This window comes from Monodelphis domestica, chromosome 4, assembly GCF_027887165.1.
Source record: "Monodelphis domestica isolate mMonDom1 chromosome 4, mMonDom1.pri, whole genome shotgun sequence".
NCBI lineage: Eukaryota > Metazoa > Chordata > Mammalia > Didelphimorphia > Didelphidae > Monodelphis > Monodelphis domestica.
The window spans coordinates 194,425,972-194,444,686 of NC_077230.1; positions in this window are offsets into that span (position 1 = coordinate 194,425,972).

Genomic DNA, 18,715 nt, shown 5'->3' on the forward strand with positions numbered 1-18,715 from the left:
AAAGTGGTTTTCTTGGATCCCATTTTTCTCCTGAATAGTAGCAATTTCTGGATACTTTTTAACCTCTTGGAAATACTGCATTGTTAAATTGATGTTGAACTTGAAACTCTCTAAACACACCAGTCCTTTCAAGATAACACAAATGAGTCCCATACAGTGAAGCTGCATATGGCTATCATTCTATTTATGTTCTGAAAAATGATCATACCCTTGGAAAACTTAAAAAGTACTTGGTGGTAAATTTGGAATAACCATGCCAGACAGCATTAAATATGATTATGGTAATATAAAAGAAGGAAAATGTAAATGATATATCTTTCTATGGTGATTGAAAAGTAAGATCAGAACAGTTCCATTTGTGTGTGTGTTGTAAAGACTAAAGTGATACCCAAATATTTCCTCTATTATATCTGCTTGCCTGCTTTCTGCAATGATCAGTTTCTCTGCTCTGTTTATTTTGATTGCAATTTAAAAGCAGATCTCTTCTTTGTCATTTTCTTAGTGTTTAGCTCATGGTATCCCACAGTGTTGATAAGATTTATAACAGAAAGCATACGTTTTATTTTATAGATGGCCCAGTTAAAAGTCAATTATCATTTATCTTGCCATGATATTTAGATAAAATTCATTCTAAACCATGATTATTGTAAAATATAATATATATATACATATATATATGTGTATATATATATATATATATATATATAGTAAGCTCTCAAGGATAAAACATTTTCATCACATGTAAGTTTCCAATTCTGTCTTGTTACTTTTACCATGACTATTATGTTACTTTTGAAACCCAGGTAATTCTTTTGTTAACTCATCATAATAACATGATCTCTCTTGGTCCAGTACTGCCACACTCTCTTATTGATATGGAAATCCTCCGGTGATAAAGGAAAATATTCACAAGTACTATGTTTTCAAATCACGGCCAAAACCTATATTCCCCAACACTGAAGGCTTTGCAAGAAATAGATATAAAATCATTCCAGGGACTCAAGAAACTGCTTTACTTTCACATTTACTTCCTTTCCACTGATAGATATTCTTGTTTATTATTTTCTGATTCTTAGTACATTTTGTAACTAAGCAGAGCTGCTGTAAATATACCCTCCTGATTTATTAGTACAAATACTTCTTGCTTTACATGAGTGGAACATTCTGCAGATCTCTACTAAAGCAATTTTTACCCAATACAAATTTGGTCACAGAGGTGGAAAGAAGGAAGCTAAAGAGGAGGGCAGAAAGATGGGAGGGTGGCATCCATGGAGGCAAGACATGGAAAATGGTTCAAGGATGAGTGGAGGCTGAGAACAGAAAGTCAAGATTTGTAGGAGCCAGACATGTTAGGGCCAGACAGGACAGGGTCAAACACAAGGTACCTGTGCTCAGAAGACAGGAGTAGGGTAGATATGCAATTGATGGGAGGAGGAACTAATGAAACCAAAGTCTTTCTTGGCTCAGGCAGCTGAGTTGGCTATGATCTCTCTCTCTCTCATCAGTTCTTTTGTTTTTACTTGGAGGAGTTGTTTTTAGGGGAAGAGGAGTTGGCATGGGTATACAAGTGACAAACTTAGAGGCAAGAACAAAAAAAGATGTCAATTTTGTATAATAAAATCAATGTAGATTTTTGGGGGGATTGGAGATTTCTTTTAGATTTCTTTACCTAAAGTCAAATTTTTGAACTGCACATTTAGGTAAAATAAGAATTGTCTGTATCTGCTTTGTGGAAAAAAATAACAGACTCTCTGATCTGTGGGTGTATTATGACTTTATTCTATAGCATAGTGGGTTAGCATAGACTATTTTCTGAAATGTTCTTTCGTTTCAATCTTATGATTGAATTGTTAAAACATATTACTGTGTTAAGTAGTCAATCAATATTACTATATTTACTTGCACAACAGGACATGTGTAGGTGGTTTTGTTTTTCCAACATATAAAGGAGGACTATTATGAAGAGAGTTATGGTTCATCTCAGAAAGTACAAAAAAGAGAACAAGAAAGACACAAGTAAATTTCTGAAATCAAGGGAGTCATAGAGAGGAATGGAGAGTACATAGAAGCTGTGACTAATAGTGGTAATGAGCATAAGAAAAGGTAAGATAGTATGTAAAAGGAAAATAAAGTGGCAAGAAGTGGGAAGACAGAACTGCTACCAAGCAGTCCTATAAAGACAACTGGAAATAGAAGGTGAAAGAAGAAAGGAGAGAATACATAAATTGGTGATGAGTAAAAAAAAAAAGGGGAGGGGGTTTCAGATAACATTTATACTCTTTACAAAAGAGCATTGGATTTGAAATCAAAGGACCTGAGTCCAAATACTACTTCTATTTTTATAAGACAACAGAATTTTGGCAAGTCACTACTTTAGTCTTGCTTCCTTATGTATTAAATGAGGGATTTGGATTGGATGGTCTTTAAGGTCTCTTCTAGTTTTAAATCTATGATCTCATGGTCCTAGGTCCTCAAAGAATTATGTGAAATAGAAATATTTTTTGAGAATGCCTACTATCTGAATGAGTAAAAAAGACATTCTTATTATTTTGTCATTAATCATATATATATATATATATATATATTCAATGTACATCCTTCTAGAATCAATGAGTGCCATAAGTAATTTTTAATGATTTTTTAAAATATTGTAAACTGTCTAATCTTTTTTCCTGAAAAAAAGAATAAAATATTAATTTTTGAAGCTGTTGATTCTTTAAGTCTTCTATATTCTAAGAAAATGTAGTTGGAGAATAAGTTCATATTGTTAAGCAAAAAAGCTTTGCATTTGACAAAAGTGGGACCAATTCCCAAATTCTCCAACTTGAGTTTGGAGTGCAAAAAAAAAAATTGACAGTTCACTGCAAAACGTATAGCTTATGTGAATTTCTGTTAAAGCTAAGTAATTGTGCTCATAATATAGTCTGTATTTCCTCTTGGGAAAAGGGTTTAAGGAACACCACTCCCTATTCCAGATTGTAAAGTAGAGTGAAATGCTCATTTTTTTAAAAAATGAGGAGTTCTGGGTTGATGACCTCAGTGTAGATATAAGAATCTTTCTCTCCTCACCACCAACTAATATAAAGTGCCTCAAAAGGACAAAAAACAAAAACAGATGAGCAAAGGGGCTCCACTGTAGGACACAGCCTTGAAGATATGCAGGTTTGGGGCATTTTCACACTATAAGGGGGTTAAATAACTCCCACCAAAGCACAAGTTGATCACCCCTCCCCCACTCCATCTATGGCATCAGAGTCAGAGTCAGTGTGCCAGAATCAGAGTGAGTGCAGGGAAATCTCTAGGTTCTCTGGAGCTTGCTGAGAACACCACAGATTTACCCCTGAGAGCAGCTAGACTTGGGACCCCAGGAGGCTGAGGATAGTAGACGTTGGCCTCAGAGATAGAGCAGAGAGGGGCAACATACAACAGATGATGCAGAGACTGGAAAAATAGCCTCAGTGCAAAAAACTACTCCATTTCTTGATACATAGAGCACCTGCCCTCCTCACTGAGACTTCTAGCTGGTAAGGGAAGGAAAAACCAACAAAGCAATGACCACCAATACCCAAGAACTACAATCTATAACTACCAAAAAAAAAATAAGAAAAAGCCTTTGACTCTGGATAATTTCTACTTAGAGAAACAACAGACTACAGAGGAGACAACAAAGGATGACATACAATCAAACACATCCAAACTTTCCCCAAAAAATGAAAATTGGTCACAAGCTCTCTAAGAAATCAGGCTGGAATTTGAGAACTAAGTTAAAAAGATAGGAGAAACTTGGCAAGAGAAGTGGGAAATAGTTCAAAAAGAAAATAACAGTTTAAAACACAGAATCTCCCACTTGGAAAAAGAAGTCCAGAAATCAAATGAAATGATAAGCAAATTGAAGACGAGAAATGACCTGCTATTAGCTATGAAAACCAAACTAAAAAGGAAAATTTTTAAAATCATAGCTGAAAACCAGTCTTTAAAGACCAGAATTGAGCAAGTAGAAGCCTTATGATCTCACAGGATAGCAAGAATTTAAAACAGAGTCAAAAGCATGGAAAAATAGAAGAAAACATAAAATATCTCACTGAGAAAATGACTGACATGAAAAACTGATCTAGAAAAGACAATTTGAGAATCATTGGTCTACTGAAAACCTAGAAATAAAAAGAAGCCTTGACATGATACTATAAGAAATTATCCCAGAAAACTCCCATGATGCTCTTCAACAAGTGGGCAATATAGAGATTGAAAGAATCCATAGATCCATAGATCATCCTCTACATTAAATCCTCAAAAGACAACCAGTAGGAATGCAATTGCCAAATTCAAGAGCTTCCAAGCTAAGGAGAAAATATTACAAAAAGCCAAAATTAGACAATTCAGATATCAAGGAGCACCCATAAGGACTACACAGAATCTTGCAGCATCCACACTAAAAGACCTCTAGGCTTGGAATATGATATTCAGAAAAGCAAGAGAATTGGGTCTACCAACAGGAATCACCTACCCACCAAAATTGACTATATACATCCAGAGGAAATTATGGACATTCAACAAAATAGAAGATTTCCAAATATTTGTAAAGAAAAGACCAGAACTAAATGGAAAATTTGATATCCAAATACAAAAATCAAGAGAAATATGAAAAGGTAAATAAGAAAGAGAGGGGTCCCACTTTTTTTTTCTTTAAGGCCTTCAATAAGGCCAAATTGTTTGTATTCCTATATGGGAAAATGTTATTTGTAACCCTCAAAAATTGTATTCACTATTAAATTATTTAGAAGAATTATTCATAGGTAGAGGTTAAAGTACAGAGTGGTTTAAGATGATATGAAAAAAAAAAGAAAAGGGGGAATAGAAGATGGCACCAAGAGAAACTTGAAGGAATAAGAAAAAAAGGATGATCTGTACCACAGAAAGAGGCACATGGGAGGGGGAAGGGAAGAATACTATTATAAGAAGGAGAGGAAGAAAGTGCTATTAGGTAATACTCAAACCTTATTCTCAGTGGAATCAATTCTGAGAGGGAAGAGCATCTAGATCCATTGGGTTATGAAATTCTCTCTTACCCTACATAGAAGTTGATAGGGGAAAACCAAGGTGGGGAGTGGAGCAAGGAATACTAAAAGAAAGGGAAAGAGAGGGGGAAGGGAATTTGATAAACACTAAAAAAACAAGAGGGCAATTAAAAAGGTAGAGGCCAGAAAGGGAAGTAAAATAAGGGTGTGAATTGGGAGACTGATTAAAAGCAAAACATTGGTGTAGAAGGAAATAGTGAAAGAAGAAAGGGCAGGACTAGGAGAGGAAATCAAAATGTTGGGGAATACACAGGTGGTAATCATAACTCTGAATGTGAATGGGGTGAACTCACCCATAAAACAGAAGCAAAGAGCAGAGTGGATTAGAAACCAAAATCCTACCATATATTGTATACAAGAAACACACATGAGGCAGGTAAACACACGCAGGGTAAAGGTAAAAGGCTGGAACCAAATCTATTGGGCATCAACTGAGAAAAAGAAGGCAGGAGTCACAATCAGGATATCTGACAAAGCCAAAGTAAAAATAGGTCTTGTTAAAGAGATAGGGAAGGTAATTACATCCTGGTAAAAGGCAGTATAGACAATGAAGAAATATCAGTATTCAACATGTATGCACCAAATGGTATAGAATCCAGATTTCTAAAGAAGAAACTAATGGAACTGAAGGAGGAAATACATAGTAAAACTATACTAGTGGAAGGCCTGAACCTTCTTCTATCATACCTAGATAAATAAAAAAATAAATAAGAAAGAGGTAAGACAAGTGAATGAAATCTTGGAAAAATTAGAGTTAACAGATATGTGGAGAAAAATAAATAGGGACAAAAAGGAATACACCTTCTTTTCAGCAACACATGGTACATTCACAAAAATTGACCATGTATTAGGGCATAAAAACATTGCAACCAACTGTAAAAGAGCAGAAATAATAAATGCAACTTTCTCAGATCACAATGCAATGAAAATAATAATTAGTAAGGGAACATGGAGAGGTAAATCAAAAATTTATTGGAAATTAAATAATATAATTCTCCAAAATTGGTTAGTCAAAGAACAAATCATAGAAACAATTAATATTTTCATTGAAGAGAATGACTATGATGAGACATCCTGTCAAAATCTATGGGATGCAGTGAAAGCAGTATTTAGGGGGAAATTTATATCCTTCAGTTCATATATTAAAAAATTAAGGATGGCAGAGGTCAATGAATTGGACAAGCAAATTTAAAAAAAAAAAACTAGAAAAAGAACAATTAAAAATCCTCAGATGAAAACTAAATTAGAAATCCTAAATATTAAAAGAGACATTAATAAAATCAAAATTGAAAGAATGATTGAATTAATAAATAAGACTAGAAGCTGACACTTTGAAAAAACAAATAAAATAGACAAAGTACTGGTTAATACAATAAAAAAGGAAAGAAGAAAAGCAAATTAGCAGTATCAAAGATGTAAAGGGAGACCTCACCTCTGATGAAGAGGAAATTTAGACAATCATTAAAAACTATTTTGCCCAATTATATGGCAACAAATACAGCAATCTAGGCAATATGGATGAATATTTATAAAAATATAAATTGCTTATATTTAAAGAAGAAGAAATAGAATACTTAAATAATGCCATATCATAAAAATAAATTGAATGAGCCATCAAAGAACTCCCAAAGAAAAAATCCACAGGGCAAGATGGATTCACAAGTGAATTCTATCAAACATTCAAAGAACAATTAATACCAATACTACTCAAACTATTTGACAGAATAAGGAAAGAAATTCTACCAAATTCCTTTTATGACACAAATATGGTACTGATTTCGAAGACAGGCAGGTTAAAAACAGAGAAAGAAAACTAAAAATGAAATTCTTTAATGAACATAGATACAAAAATCTTAAATAGAATACTAGCAAAAAGAATCCAGCAAGTGATCATGAGAGCTATTCATTATGATTAGGTGGGATTTATAACAGGAATGCAAGGATGGTTCCGTATTGGGAAAACCATCCACATAATTGACCATATTAACAAGTAAACCAACAAAAATCACATGATTATCTCAATAGATGCAGAAAAAACTTTTGAGAAAATACAACACTCAAATCTACTGAAAATACTAGAAAATATAGGAATAGGAGGTCCATTCCTCGAAATAATAAACAGTATATATTTAAAACCATCAGCAAGCATAATCTGCAATGGAAATAAATTAAAACCTTCCCAATAAGATCAGGAGTGAAACAAGGATACCCATTTTCACCTCTATTATTTAACATTGTACTAGAAACACTAGCAGTAGCAATTAGAGAAGAAAAAGAAATTGAAAGTATTAAAATAGGCAATGAGGAGACCAAGCAATCACTCTTTGCAGATAATATGATGATCTACTTAAAGAATCCTAGAGAAACAACTAAAAAGCTAGTGGCAATAATCAACAACTTTAGCAAAGTTTCAGGATACAAAATAAACCCACCTAAATCATCAGCATTTCTATATATTTTCAACACATCTCAGCAGCAAGAATTAGAAATAGAGATTCCATTTAAAATCACCCTAGACTATATAAAATACTTCAGAATCTATCTTCCAAGACAAACACCGGAACTATTTCAACACAACTACAAAACACTCTCCACACAATAAAAACTAGATCTAAATAATTGGAAAAACATTAATTGCTCATGGGTAGGATGAGCTAACATAATAAAAATGGCAATCCTACCCAAACTAATTTACTTATTTAGTGCCATACCATTGAACTACCAAAAACCTTTTTTACTGAATTGGAAAAAAAAATAACAAAGTTTATTCAGTTACTCTCAGAACAAGGCACCACACAAAGGATTATATCACTGGAAGTAGTACTATATATGAACAACTCCGTGCTTTGCGGTGCCGCCACATACAGTGCTCCTCGTACTGACCACCAATGAAAGAGATACCCCTTCTGGGAGTGTGGTGGGGCTGAATACATGACCTCAGGGGGCCACAGGGGGCCTGTTGGCCACAGTTTGGGGACCCCTGCTCTAATGCAACTATCAATAATATGGAAATAGATCTTGATGAATGACACATGTAAAACCCAGTGAAATTGAGCTTTGGCTATTGGGGGACGGGGGTTGGGAGGAGGGGAAGGAAAGAACATGAATCATGTAACCATGGAAAAAATTTCTTAATTAATCAATTAAATAAAGTTGAAAAAAATGAGGATGACTTCCAGAGGCAAAGTCAAGATGGTGGAGTGGAGAAAGTACTCAGCTGAGAGCTCCCAACATGCACCTCCAAATAGCTTTAATATAATCCCTCAAAACAAATTCTGAAGTGGCAATGCCAACAGAAAGTCAGAGTAAGACATTCCTGACATCCAAAACAACTTAAGAGTTCAGAAAGAGAAATCTGTGACATGAAGAGTAGAGGCTGTGTAAACCTTGAAATTTCACAGACTTATGAATGTTAAAAATTTTACTCCACATTGAGGAATCCTCCAATTCCCTACTTGAAATAATTCCCTACCAGATAGTGAGAACTCTACTTGAATGTGAAAACTCCTTGCTATGGGAGTATCCCTACTCCACCCCTACTTAAGACTGCTTTAGGGCAGAAAACTCCTTGCTAAACAATGAAAGTACTTGAAAACTATACTTATAAAGGAAAGGAGTACTTTGAGCCATGGCTGTTTTTGGAATTGATACAATGGGATGCTAGGTGCCTATAAAGGTGGGGCAACTTGTAAACTACTTAGACCTAAAAGGTGAAAACTTACTCAGAGGTTTTCTCTTAATGAAATTAGTCGACACAGCAGCATTTTTTTCTGACTTACTAAAGAGATTAATCTATTCAGCTGTGAATTCAAAATGAGCTGTCTTTTGTAAAACATCTTCAGTGATAGGTAGATGGAAGAACTTAGGGGAGGTGACATAGGAGATTTTGCCCTTAAAAATAAGAGCTCGCCAGAAGAGCTGAAGTCATTCTGAAACATTCCGATTGAGGAGGTCATTCTGAAACATTCAGATTGAGGAAGAGTCATTCTGAAACATTCAGATTGAGGAAGGACTGATTCTGAAACATTCAGATGGAGGAGGGAGCTGGTGAAAGCAGCTGAGATGATGCTGGCCTGGTGCCACTAGAATCCTTGTTTAGGCAGACCTTCTGGTGAGTGTTAAAAAGCTGACTGATCTCTCTCTCTTAAGACTTAGGTCTAGGCCATGTTGGCTTAAGGCCCTTCATACTTATTTCCTTTTTCTCTCTTTTCTCCCTTTTCTTTAATTCCACATTTGTATTAATTAAAATCTCTATAAAACCCAGTTGACTTGGGTATTTGAATAATTGGGAATATTTCCCTGGCGACCACCTTATATTTGATTTAAAAACCAAGACACTGTAGTGAAACATTTTCTGCGGTCAAATTTACTCACCCTCTCTTATATCTATCACAATTTATATCTTCCACTATTTTAATCACTACAGTTTAAGACCTCAACCATTTTAAATCTAACAGCTGTCCCAGAGTCCACATGTTTAAAACATCTGCCTTAGAACAGGTGGTGACAACAGAAGCAGCAACTTTAGGAGTTTTCAGGCCAAAGATGATAACAGAACCTGGCAACTGATCAGAAGATTATTGTGGTAGCAATGGAATAAGGGCAGGTGCTATATGGCAATTTCATTGCCTATACCCACTTCTGGATCATAGTGCACTTTCAATCAAAAAGGAATGGAAACCTTGAGGGGAAGTGTCACTTCTAATCCCAATAAATCAGAGACCTTGAGGAGCTGTACTGATTGTATGCCAAGAGATCAGGTGTCCTTCATGGGAAAGGATCAAAGGGCAGGACAGGAGAGCAGTAAACTTTCCTCTCCCCAGAGCATACAACATTGGAAGCACCAAAAAGTTCCAAATTCCCACAAGTAGCTCTGAAAAAAAGCAATGTAAAAGGAACCTAAAGTGTGGACCAGTACTTCTCCAACACTCATAACAGAAAGAGGGCCTAACATTTATGTAAAGTTCAATTTTTTTTTAAATAGTGTGAAAAAAAATGTCCATAAAAATCTAATATTATGATAAAGAATATCAAAACCCAAACTCAGAATAAGCCAGTAAAATCAAAATAGCTACAAGCAAAGCCTAAAAACAATAATAATTATATATAAGCAAAAGAAGAATTCTGAGAAGAGCTTTTAAAAAATGTATTTTTAATATCAAATAAGAGTGGTAGAAGGAAAAATGTAAAGAAATTAAAATAAAGGAAGAAACAAATGAAAAGATAAACAATAGCTTAGTAAGAAACACCAAAAACTATTGATGAAAATAAAACCTTAAGAAACAGAATTGGCCAAATGGGAAAAGTGATATGAAAATTCACTGATAAAAATAATTTCTTAAAAAGCAAAATTGGCCAAGTAGAAAAAAAGAAATATAAAAGCTCAATGAATAAAATCATTACTTAAAAAAAATAAAAATGAGCAAGTGGAAACTAATGACTCTATGAGACATCAAGAAACAATAAAATAAAGTTAAATGAACATGTAAAAAAATGCAAAAATGTGAAATATCTAAGAGATAAAACAACTGTCCTGGAAAATGCATTGGATCAAGGAGAGATAATTTAAGAATTATTGGATTACCTAAAATCCATGATTAATAGACATCATATTTTAGGAAAATTGTCAAAGAAAACTGTCCAAATATCCTCAAATCAGAAGTTAAAATAGAAATTGGAAAAAATCACTAATCACCTCCTGAAAGAGATCCCAAAATGAAAGCTCCCAAGAGTATTATAGCCAGATTTTCAAGGCTCCAGATAAAGGAGAAATTAATTCATACAGAAACCATTCAAAAACCACAGAGCCACAGTCAAAATGAAATAAGAATTAACAAATACCACATTGAAGGAGCAGAGAGCTCAGGATATGATATTCCAGAAAGCAAGTAAGATTGCAATCAACACTGACTTACCCAGAAAAACTGAGTATAATCCTTCAAGGGAAAAAAAGTTTAAGGTAATAGAGGACTTTCAAGCATTTCTGATGAAATGGCCATAGCTGAATAGAAATGTTGACTTTCAAATACAAGACTGAAGAGAAGAAGAAAAAAAGAAGAAAGAGAAAGAGAAGTCATAAGAGACTCAAGGCTAAATTACTCACCTTTCTATATGGGAGGTTAATGAATGTATCTTCTAAGAACTACCTCATTATTAAGAGAGTTAGAACAACTCTACATAAAAATAGGGTATAGGAGTGAGTCAGTTATGATGAGGTAATGTAAAAAATGTATAAGTGAGAAAGAGGAGTCCCCTAGAAGGGTGGTGAGGAAGAATTGAGGAAATTATCTCACATTAAAATGATGGGCAAAGAAAAACTTTTTCAGTAGAGGGGGAAATGGGTAGGGAGGTAGGCAATGCTTAAACCTCATTCACATCTAAATTGGTTCAGAGAGGGAAAACAAAAATACAAAATAAGTTAAAATGAGTTTTTTAAATGAGGAATGAAGTTAAAGTAATTAAGGGAAGGAATCCAATGAAATAAAATGAAATTCTGACCTGTGAGTGAGGGTTGGAGGGAGGAATAATGTGACAAAAAAGGAGAAAAAAAAAAGATGAACCATTACTCCTTGAACATATAAATTAGATGATTTTCCTATTCAAGGAATATCTGTACCCTCTTAAGAGGAAGTGGTTGCTTAAACTGCAGGAAATTAAGGGGCACTGTAACTTCAAGGAGAGATTGGCTAACTGACTCATTGATTGATCATTCAACAAGAATCAGGGGGAGAAAAGTTTAAAAGTGATGATTTGTGGCATACTAATGAAGGTAATAAAGGCAGCAGTTCACTTATTCACAATTCATAATATAGGTCTTCATTGTTAATGGTAGGTGGAGTTGAAATATGTTAGAAAACTGTTCAAGATCTGTCAGACTTGTTGTCTACCATCCACTTCTGATGATTCACAAAGGGACAAATAATACAACCAGAAAAAAAACTAGAAAAGCTATGTATGAACTGATATGTAATGAATTAATCATGTCCAAGAATTTATTTGCACAGGAACCATAATCATGTAAATAAAAACAACTTAGAGGAATTTCACTAGAGGAATTTTTACTAGTTCATTGACCAGTTGTGATTTCAGAGGGTGAGGCAAATGGCAAAATGGGTAATGAGTGGATTGAAGGTTCAGAATTAGTTAGGGTCGATATATGGATTTGTCTAACTTAACTGTCTAACTAACTTTACTATAAAGAAGGGTTCTAATAGGTGAGGGCAAGAGACATATTGGGAAATGACAGCAATGTAAAAAGGAGAGCAACAATAAAACTTTTTTAATAATTAGAAACTTAGAAAGCAAATTTAGGGATCATCAAACTGAAAACTTTAAAAGTAAAAGGATAATTTTGTTGCTACTGCAATAGAGGACAAAGCCATTAGAAGAGTGATTAGATATATTCTACTGGTCCCAGAAGTAAGAAGTAGAAGAACTTGGTGGAAGTCACCTAGAGACAGAATTTGGCTGGATATAAAGAGAAAATTCTTACAATTGAACCTACCCAAATGGGGAACACGCTTTCTCAGGATGTCATGGATTATTCCTCACTAAAGGTCTTCAAGCAGCTAAATGATCATTTCTTAGGGATGTTGTTGAGGGAATTGTTGGTTAGGCCTAGATTGTGCTATAAGACCTAAGAGAAATATTCCATCTCTAAAATTCTGTGATTCTGTGAAATATAAAATTGTGGCCTCAAAAATAGATACAATTCACAGAAATAAACAGTATATCCTCTGCCCCTTAGAGTACTAGGTGCCTTGCTATCTCTCATGTCAATTCCTCTCCTGACATAATTGTTCATACACTATCTGGTACTTCAAATATATCCAATATTGTTTTGCTACATTTACTACATAACTACAGTTATGTTAGCCTTTCTGTCAATAGAAAGAAGGAACATCTCAATCCCACACACTGGTGAGCTCTTGATCTTCAGATCAGGCACAAAGTTTTTAGGCTTCTGCTTGATGAAAACATTCATGACACCAAATCTGTAGAGTATTTAGTACAATGCCTCACAAAGCATTGTTTAATGCTTTGTTTAATGCCTCACAAAGGTGTTTAATAATGCTTGTCCTCTCTCTCTTCCTGACTATGGATGTGGATATACTGGATTTGATGTTGGAAGAGAACTTAAAGATAATCTTCTCCAATTCTCTCCTTTAACACTTAACTTATAAAAGACCTCAAAGGTTAAAGTAACCTGTCCCATTCACATAAATAATACATAGCAGAGCCAGGATTCAAAACTAAGTCCTCTAATTCCAAATTAAAAATTTTCCATACAGCCTTTCAATGAAAGAAGTTCCTGTACTCAAGGAGTCTGTAATCTGTTAAGAAGAGTAAGACAAATATATAAATGAGTATAATATAAAATAAAAAGAGGCTCAAACAAGGATACAAGAGACTTGAGAAGGGAGAGGTTACTGGAGAATATGAGAGAAAGCTTCATAAAGGAAATGGTAACTGAAATCACACCATGAAGGATGATTTTTAGTAATTAAAAAAATAAGTCAAGAAAAGGCCTGGGCAAGAAAAAAACCCAGTCTCCGGATATAAGGGTTCCATATTAGAATGCAATGTATGTAATTTTAGATATACCATATTAAAGATATTGGAAGAGATGGGATTAGAAAGGAAATGTGGCCCTTTATATTGGAAACTAACACAGGATCTAACCTACAAAGACAAAGCTGTAAGAAGGACCAAAGAATGTGACATCAGTGGAATCCAAGACAAGTGAGCAGAAAATGAACCTGGGATGAAATAAGAATGAACTGAAGCAATGTTAAGCAAAAGCAATAGGATGGTTGCCAAGACAACACAGCTTGGACTTGGACTGGGCATGTGCAAACTGTGCAAACTGCAGTAAACAACTGAGGTGGGACACCAAAGGCTGACATTTGAAAGACATCTGAAGCAAAAGTAAGGTGATGGCTGCAAACATCCTGATATAAGAAGAGAATCTGAGGTGGCTTAATGTATATGAAGGCATGGATATAGGAAGGAATTGGATTTGATCTAAAGCCTGCCTCCCAAAGCTTTAACCAAAGCATTGTGTGCTCAATAAAATAGTCAGGTAAATCTAAGTTGTCTACATTGCTCTTGGCAGCTCCAGAGGCCAGGTTGGGATAGAGGATCTGGGAATAATACATAGAAGGAACTTCATGATTTTGAGGGAGATCATTCCAGGCATGTTTTAGAAGTGGAAGAGAACTGAATGAGCTTAAGGGACATTGCAGATTGACTGATGTATAGAGTAAGTGTTAAGGAAGTGTAGAATAACTGCAAAGGAAAGAAGGGAGGCCAGAAATAAACATTTATTAAGTATTTATGCACTAGGTACCACATTTTACATATATTATCTCATTTGATCCTCACCACAACACTGCGAGGTAGCTTTTATTATGACCCCCATTTTATATTTTTTTAAAACTAAGGCAGACAGTAGTTAAGAACTATCAAGAGTCTGAAGCTAGGTTTGAACCAAGGTCTTCCTAATTCCAGACTCAGCAACTTGTCCATTCTGCCATCTAGCTACCTCTACAGAAGTTAGGTTTGAGCTATATCATAAAGAGACTTTGCAAAGCTAAGGTGTTTTATTTTATGAACAAATAAGAATCAATGAATGTTTTAAGTAGGCAGTGATATGGTCAGATCTAAACATTAGGAAGATAACAGTGGCAGCAATGTGAGGAGTTTTAGAGACTAAAGACAGAGAAAAAATTAAGAGGCTATTTAAACAGAAATATGGAGAGATTATAAGCATCTGAACTAGGGATGAAGGAGTATTTATAGAGGTAAAGAATAGACTCAACATAATTTTCATAGGTTAAATCAGTGGCGATTGTTGGAATGTGAGAATGGTAGAGATGAAAAAGAGAAATGTGTCAAATATGTCCCTGAATTTTTTTTAATTTCCCTGACTGGGGGAAAGGTAGAACCATAAGAAAAACAGAAAGGCTAAAAAGAACAGAACTATACGGTGGAAAATATGAATCATTCAATTTGAGATGATGGTAGGATTTCCAGAAAGCATTTGCAGACAGGGGAATAGAATTCACTTAGTCAACTATATTAAAGTGATAACTGGAATGGCAAAGTGAATGAACTTGGCAGTAAAAGGGTATACATAGAGAAAAAGGGTAAAAATGGCCTTTGAGGAACATCAACATATATGGAGCAGGAAAAAGAAGAAAAGTCATCAAAGGAAACAGAGAGAAAGAAATAGGAAAAGAACCAAGAAAGAACGAGTCATAGAATCCAAAAAAGATGAGTGTATAATGTGAGGGAGCAGGGATGATGAGATGTGAGGCTAACATAATACAACAGAGCATAATATCTGACAGATTCTACCAAGCTAGTAATATATTACTAATAATTTCTAGTAATATATGCTTTCAGCCACAGATTGTTTCTACTCCCTGAAGACCAGCCTATCTTAATACAAAGAGACTTATCTACAGAAAGTTGACCACCATCTATGAAATTTGGAGGTCATGGCAAATCATAAAACAGATAAAAAGGCAAAATATCTCATAGTCACAGGTTATCTACTCTTTTCCCAACTTAATAATAGGGAACAGGAAGTAGTAGAATAGAGGGAGAGTGAATGTTAAGAATTTCTGGAATGATCTCATATTTACTTCTGTAACCTCTGGACCAAAACCTATTGGTATGGGACTTTCTTCTCATTGGTGGAGACAAATGTCTTGGCTGGAGTGAGATGTGGGGCAGAATTGGCAAGAGAAAGAAAAGAGTTCTTCCTTCTTTGTTGAACCTTCTTTGAGTTGTCCTCAAGTCAGAGTCTCATTGCACTATTTTTAGAAAAGTTAGAAGATGCCATTCCCTCTGCTGAAGGAAAAGACTCTGGAAAGACATGAGGCACTGGCAGACTCTATCAAGTCTTTATCTACAACTTAACATATTAACTCCAGGGAATATCCCCCTGGGTGAGACCTAGGACTCTCTCTTTGGCTCAGCTGAATTAGCTCACTCCCAATGGGAGAGCTCTTTATCTCTGTACTGTCAGGTATATATTCTCTATTATATACTTTCTCTGAGTCTTGTTTTTCTATTAAATCAACTTCTTTGAAAATTGTTGTCTGTGTTCATTGTAGGACTAGTATTTTGTGGGAAGGGATTCAAGTCTTGGATATAAAATTTGGGGCACTGCTTCCCTCCAATAAATAAATAGCAATCAGTAGTTTGAACTTGAAAATCACATCCCTTAGACTAATAATATTTAAAGGAGCATTTAAATATAATTTAACTAATATCCCCTTCATCTTAGGAGAATAAAGTAGACAAGTGTCTCACCCAACTTCCTGATTTCCTTAATGACCAGAACTAAAATCCCCCTTAGAGAAAAGTGGAGGAACAAGAGGCTAGAAATAACTATTCTGCTTCCCTTAAAGCCACATTATCATATACGTGGAAAATGGCCCTTACAACACATGGGCATCATTGAACTTCAAAGGGATTAAGGGTTATGGAAGTAATGAGAGAAATGTACATATATGTAGTTTCCCTTAGGCATGTGTTATGAAACTTTGTGTCTTTGGACAAGAACTGACCCTTTCCGAATTCTACCTAACTCATTCAAGCCCTCAATACCATTTAAATTTTTAGCCATAATTATAATTTTGACTAAATTAGATAATTTAATTCAGGCCAAACATCAGTCAAACCATTTATTTTAATAGTCATACCATTTGCCTAACTGACTTGATGATTCAATTTAGTCCAAATGGTTAAACAGATTGTAGAGGTGGTTGGAGATATAGTCATACTTGGTCTTCATCTGTATTGGCAAGAGACTTCACCTTTCAAATACTATTTTTTATTCAATAATTAGCTTTAATTGGGCCTGGTTTTATCAGAATATTCCTGGACAGAATTTAGTGCTGGCATCATATAAGCCCCCAAATTTCCTAAACAACAGCAAAAATTGATTTCTGTGTTCAAAAAATCAGGATTTTATGGATTTAAAACCTGGTTTTTTCATTGGCTTCCTTTCAATGTAAATAATAATAGTAGATAACATGCTAAATTTTTCACATGGTGAGAACAAACCAAAGGAAAAAACACACCCTAGTTCTTCTAAATACCAGAGAGAAGAGAATATAATATAGTGAGGATGTGTGATGCCAGTATCTCCCACTAACAATTCAATACCTCATTTCATTACAGAAAAAAAGAAAAGAAATTCTGTTTTTAAGCATTTTACAGGCTGTAATAAAGGAAGAGAGATTAAATTTGTCGCTCTTTGCCCCAGAGTACAGAATGAGGGACAATAAATGAACATTTCCCAGGGAGCATTCAAATTGAGATAAAGGAAAAACTACATAACAAGAAAAGAATGGGCTGCCTCACAATGTCATGGCTTCTTCCTCACTAAAGATATTCCAATAAAAACTAGAAGATATATGAAAAGGGAAGGAGGGAAATAAACATTTATTAATCCTCTACTATGTGCCAGGCACTTTTACAACAATCTTCTGATATAGTATTGTTACCACCATTTTACAGTTCAAGAAACTGAGATAAAAAGAAATTAAGTGACTTGCCCTGAGGGACAAAGCTAATAAGTACCTGAGGATGAATTTGAATTCCAATCTTACTGACTGGAGATCCAGCCCTCTATCCACTGTGTCACGTAGGGTATGACAATTTGTGGATAGATAGAGTAGCTGCTGGCATCTTACAACACTAAAAGAGCTTGCTTCCCAGAGTGCTGAGACATTAAGCAAAGTGTCCAGTTATGCAGCCCAGGTATGAAATTCATAATCCAAAAATTTTTTGCAAGTTGCAAATTGGCATTTAAGTTCCTTCTATGTTCTAGTCATTGTGCTAACAAGAAAGGCAAAAAACAGTTTCTGTTCTTAGGGAGCTCACAATTCCATATAGAAGGCAATATGCAAAAAGCCATGTCCTATTAAGCTATCAACAGGATACATCAGAGAAGATCAGTAGAGGGATGGCACTAGCATTAAGAAGTATGAAGAAAAGTTACTTGAAGAGCTTGGGGTTTTAGCTGAGCCTCAAAGGAAGCCAGGAAACTGAGATGAGGAGGTAGAGTATTCCAGACATGGGAAACAGTCAGTGAAGACACCCACTGTCTGGAGATGAAGTTGAATTCCCAAATAAGGGACAGAAATGTGTAGGAAAGACTGGAAAGATAGAAAGGGGCTGGGTTATCAAGGTATTTGAATGACAGAGGATTTTATTCTAGAGGTGACAGGGGATATGTTTGGAAGAAGTTAGATGACTTGCCCAGGTACAATTAATAAGTATCTGACTTGAGATTTGAAATCATGTGTTCCTGATACCATCTACCATTTTATCCACTATGCCATGTTCATTGTAGCAATTAATTTATATCAGTTAAATTTCTGTAAGAAATAGTGACTATCAGAGTCAAGGCCTCTCTTTTTATCATTTCCCATTTGTTGTCATCATTAGATGGTTTAGATAATTCTCATGTTTGAGATAACATATTTACCAGTAAAATATTCTTTTCTCTCATATTTTTCTCCATATCTGATACTGATTTTGACTTTTGTTTTAATAAATTGAGAGTTTAAAAATAAATTTGAAAGTGACTCAGTATCTGAAAATGGTCATTTCTTATAGCT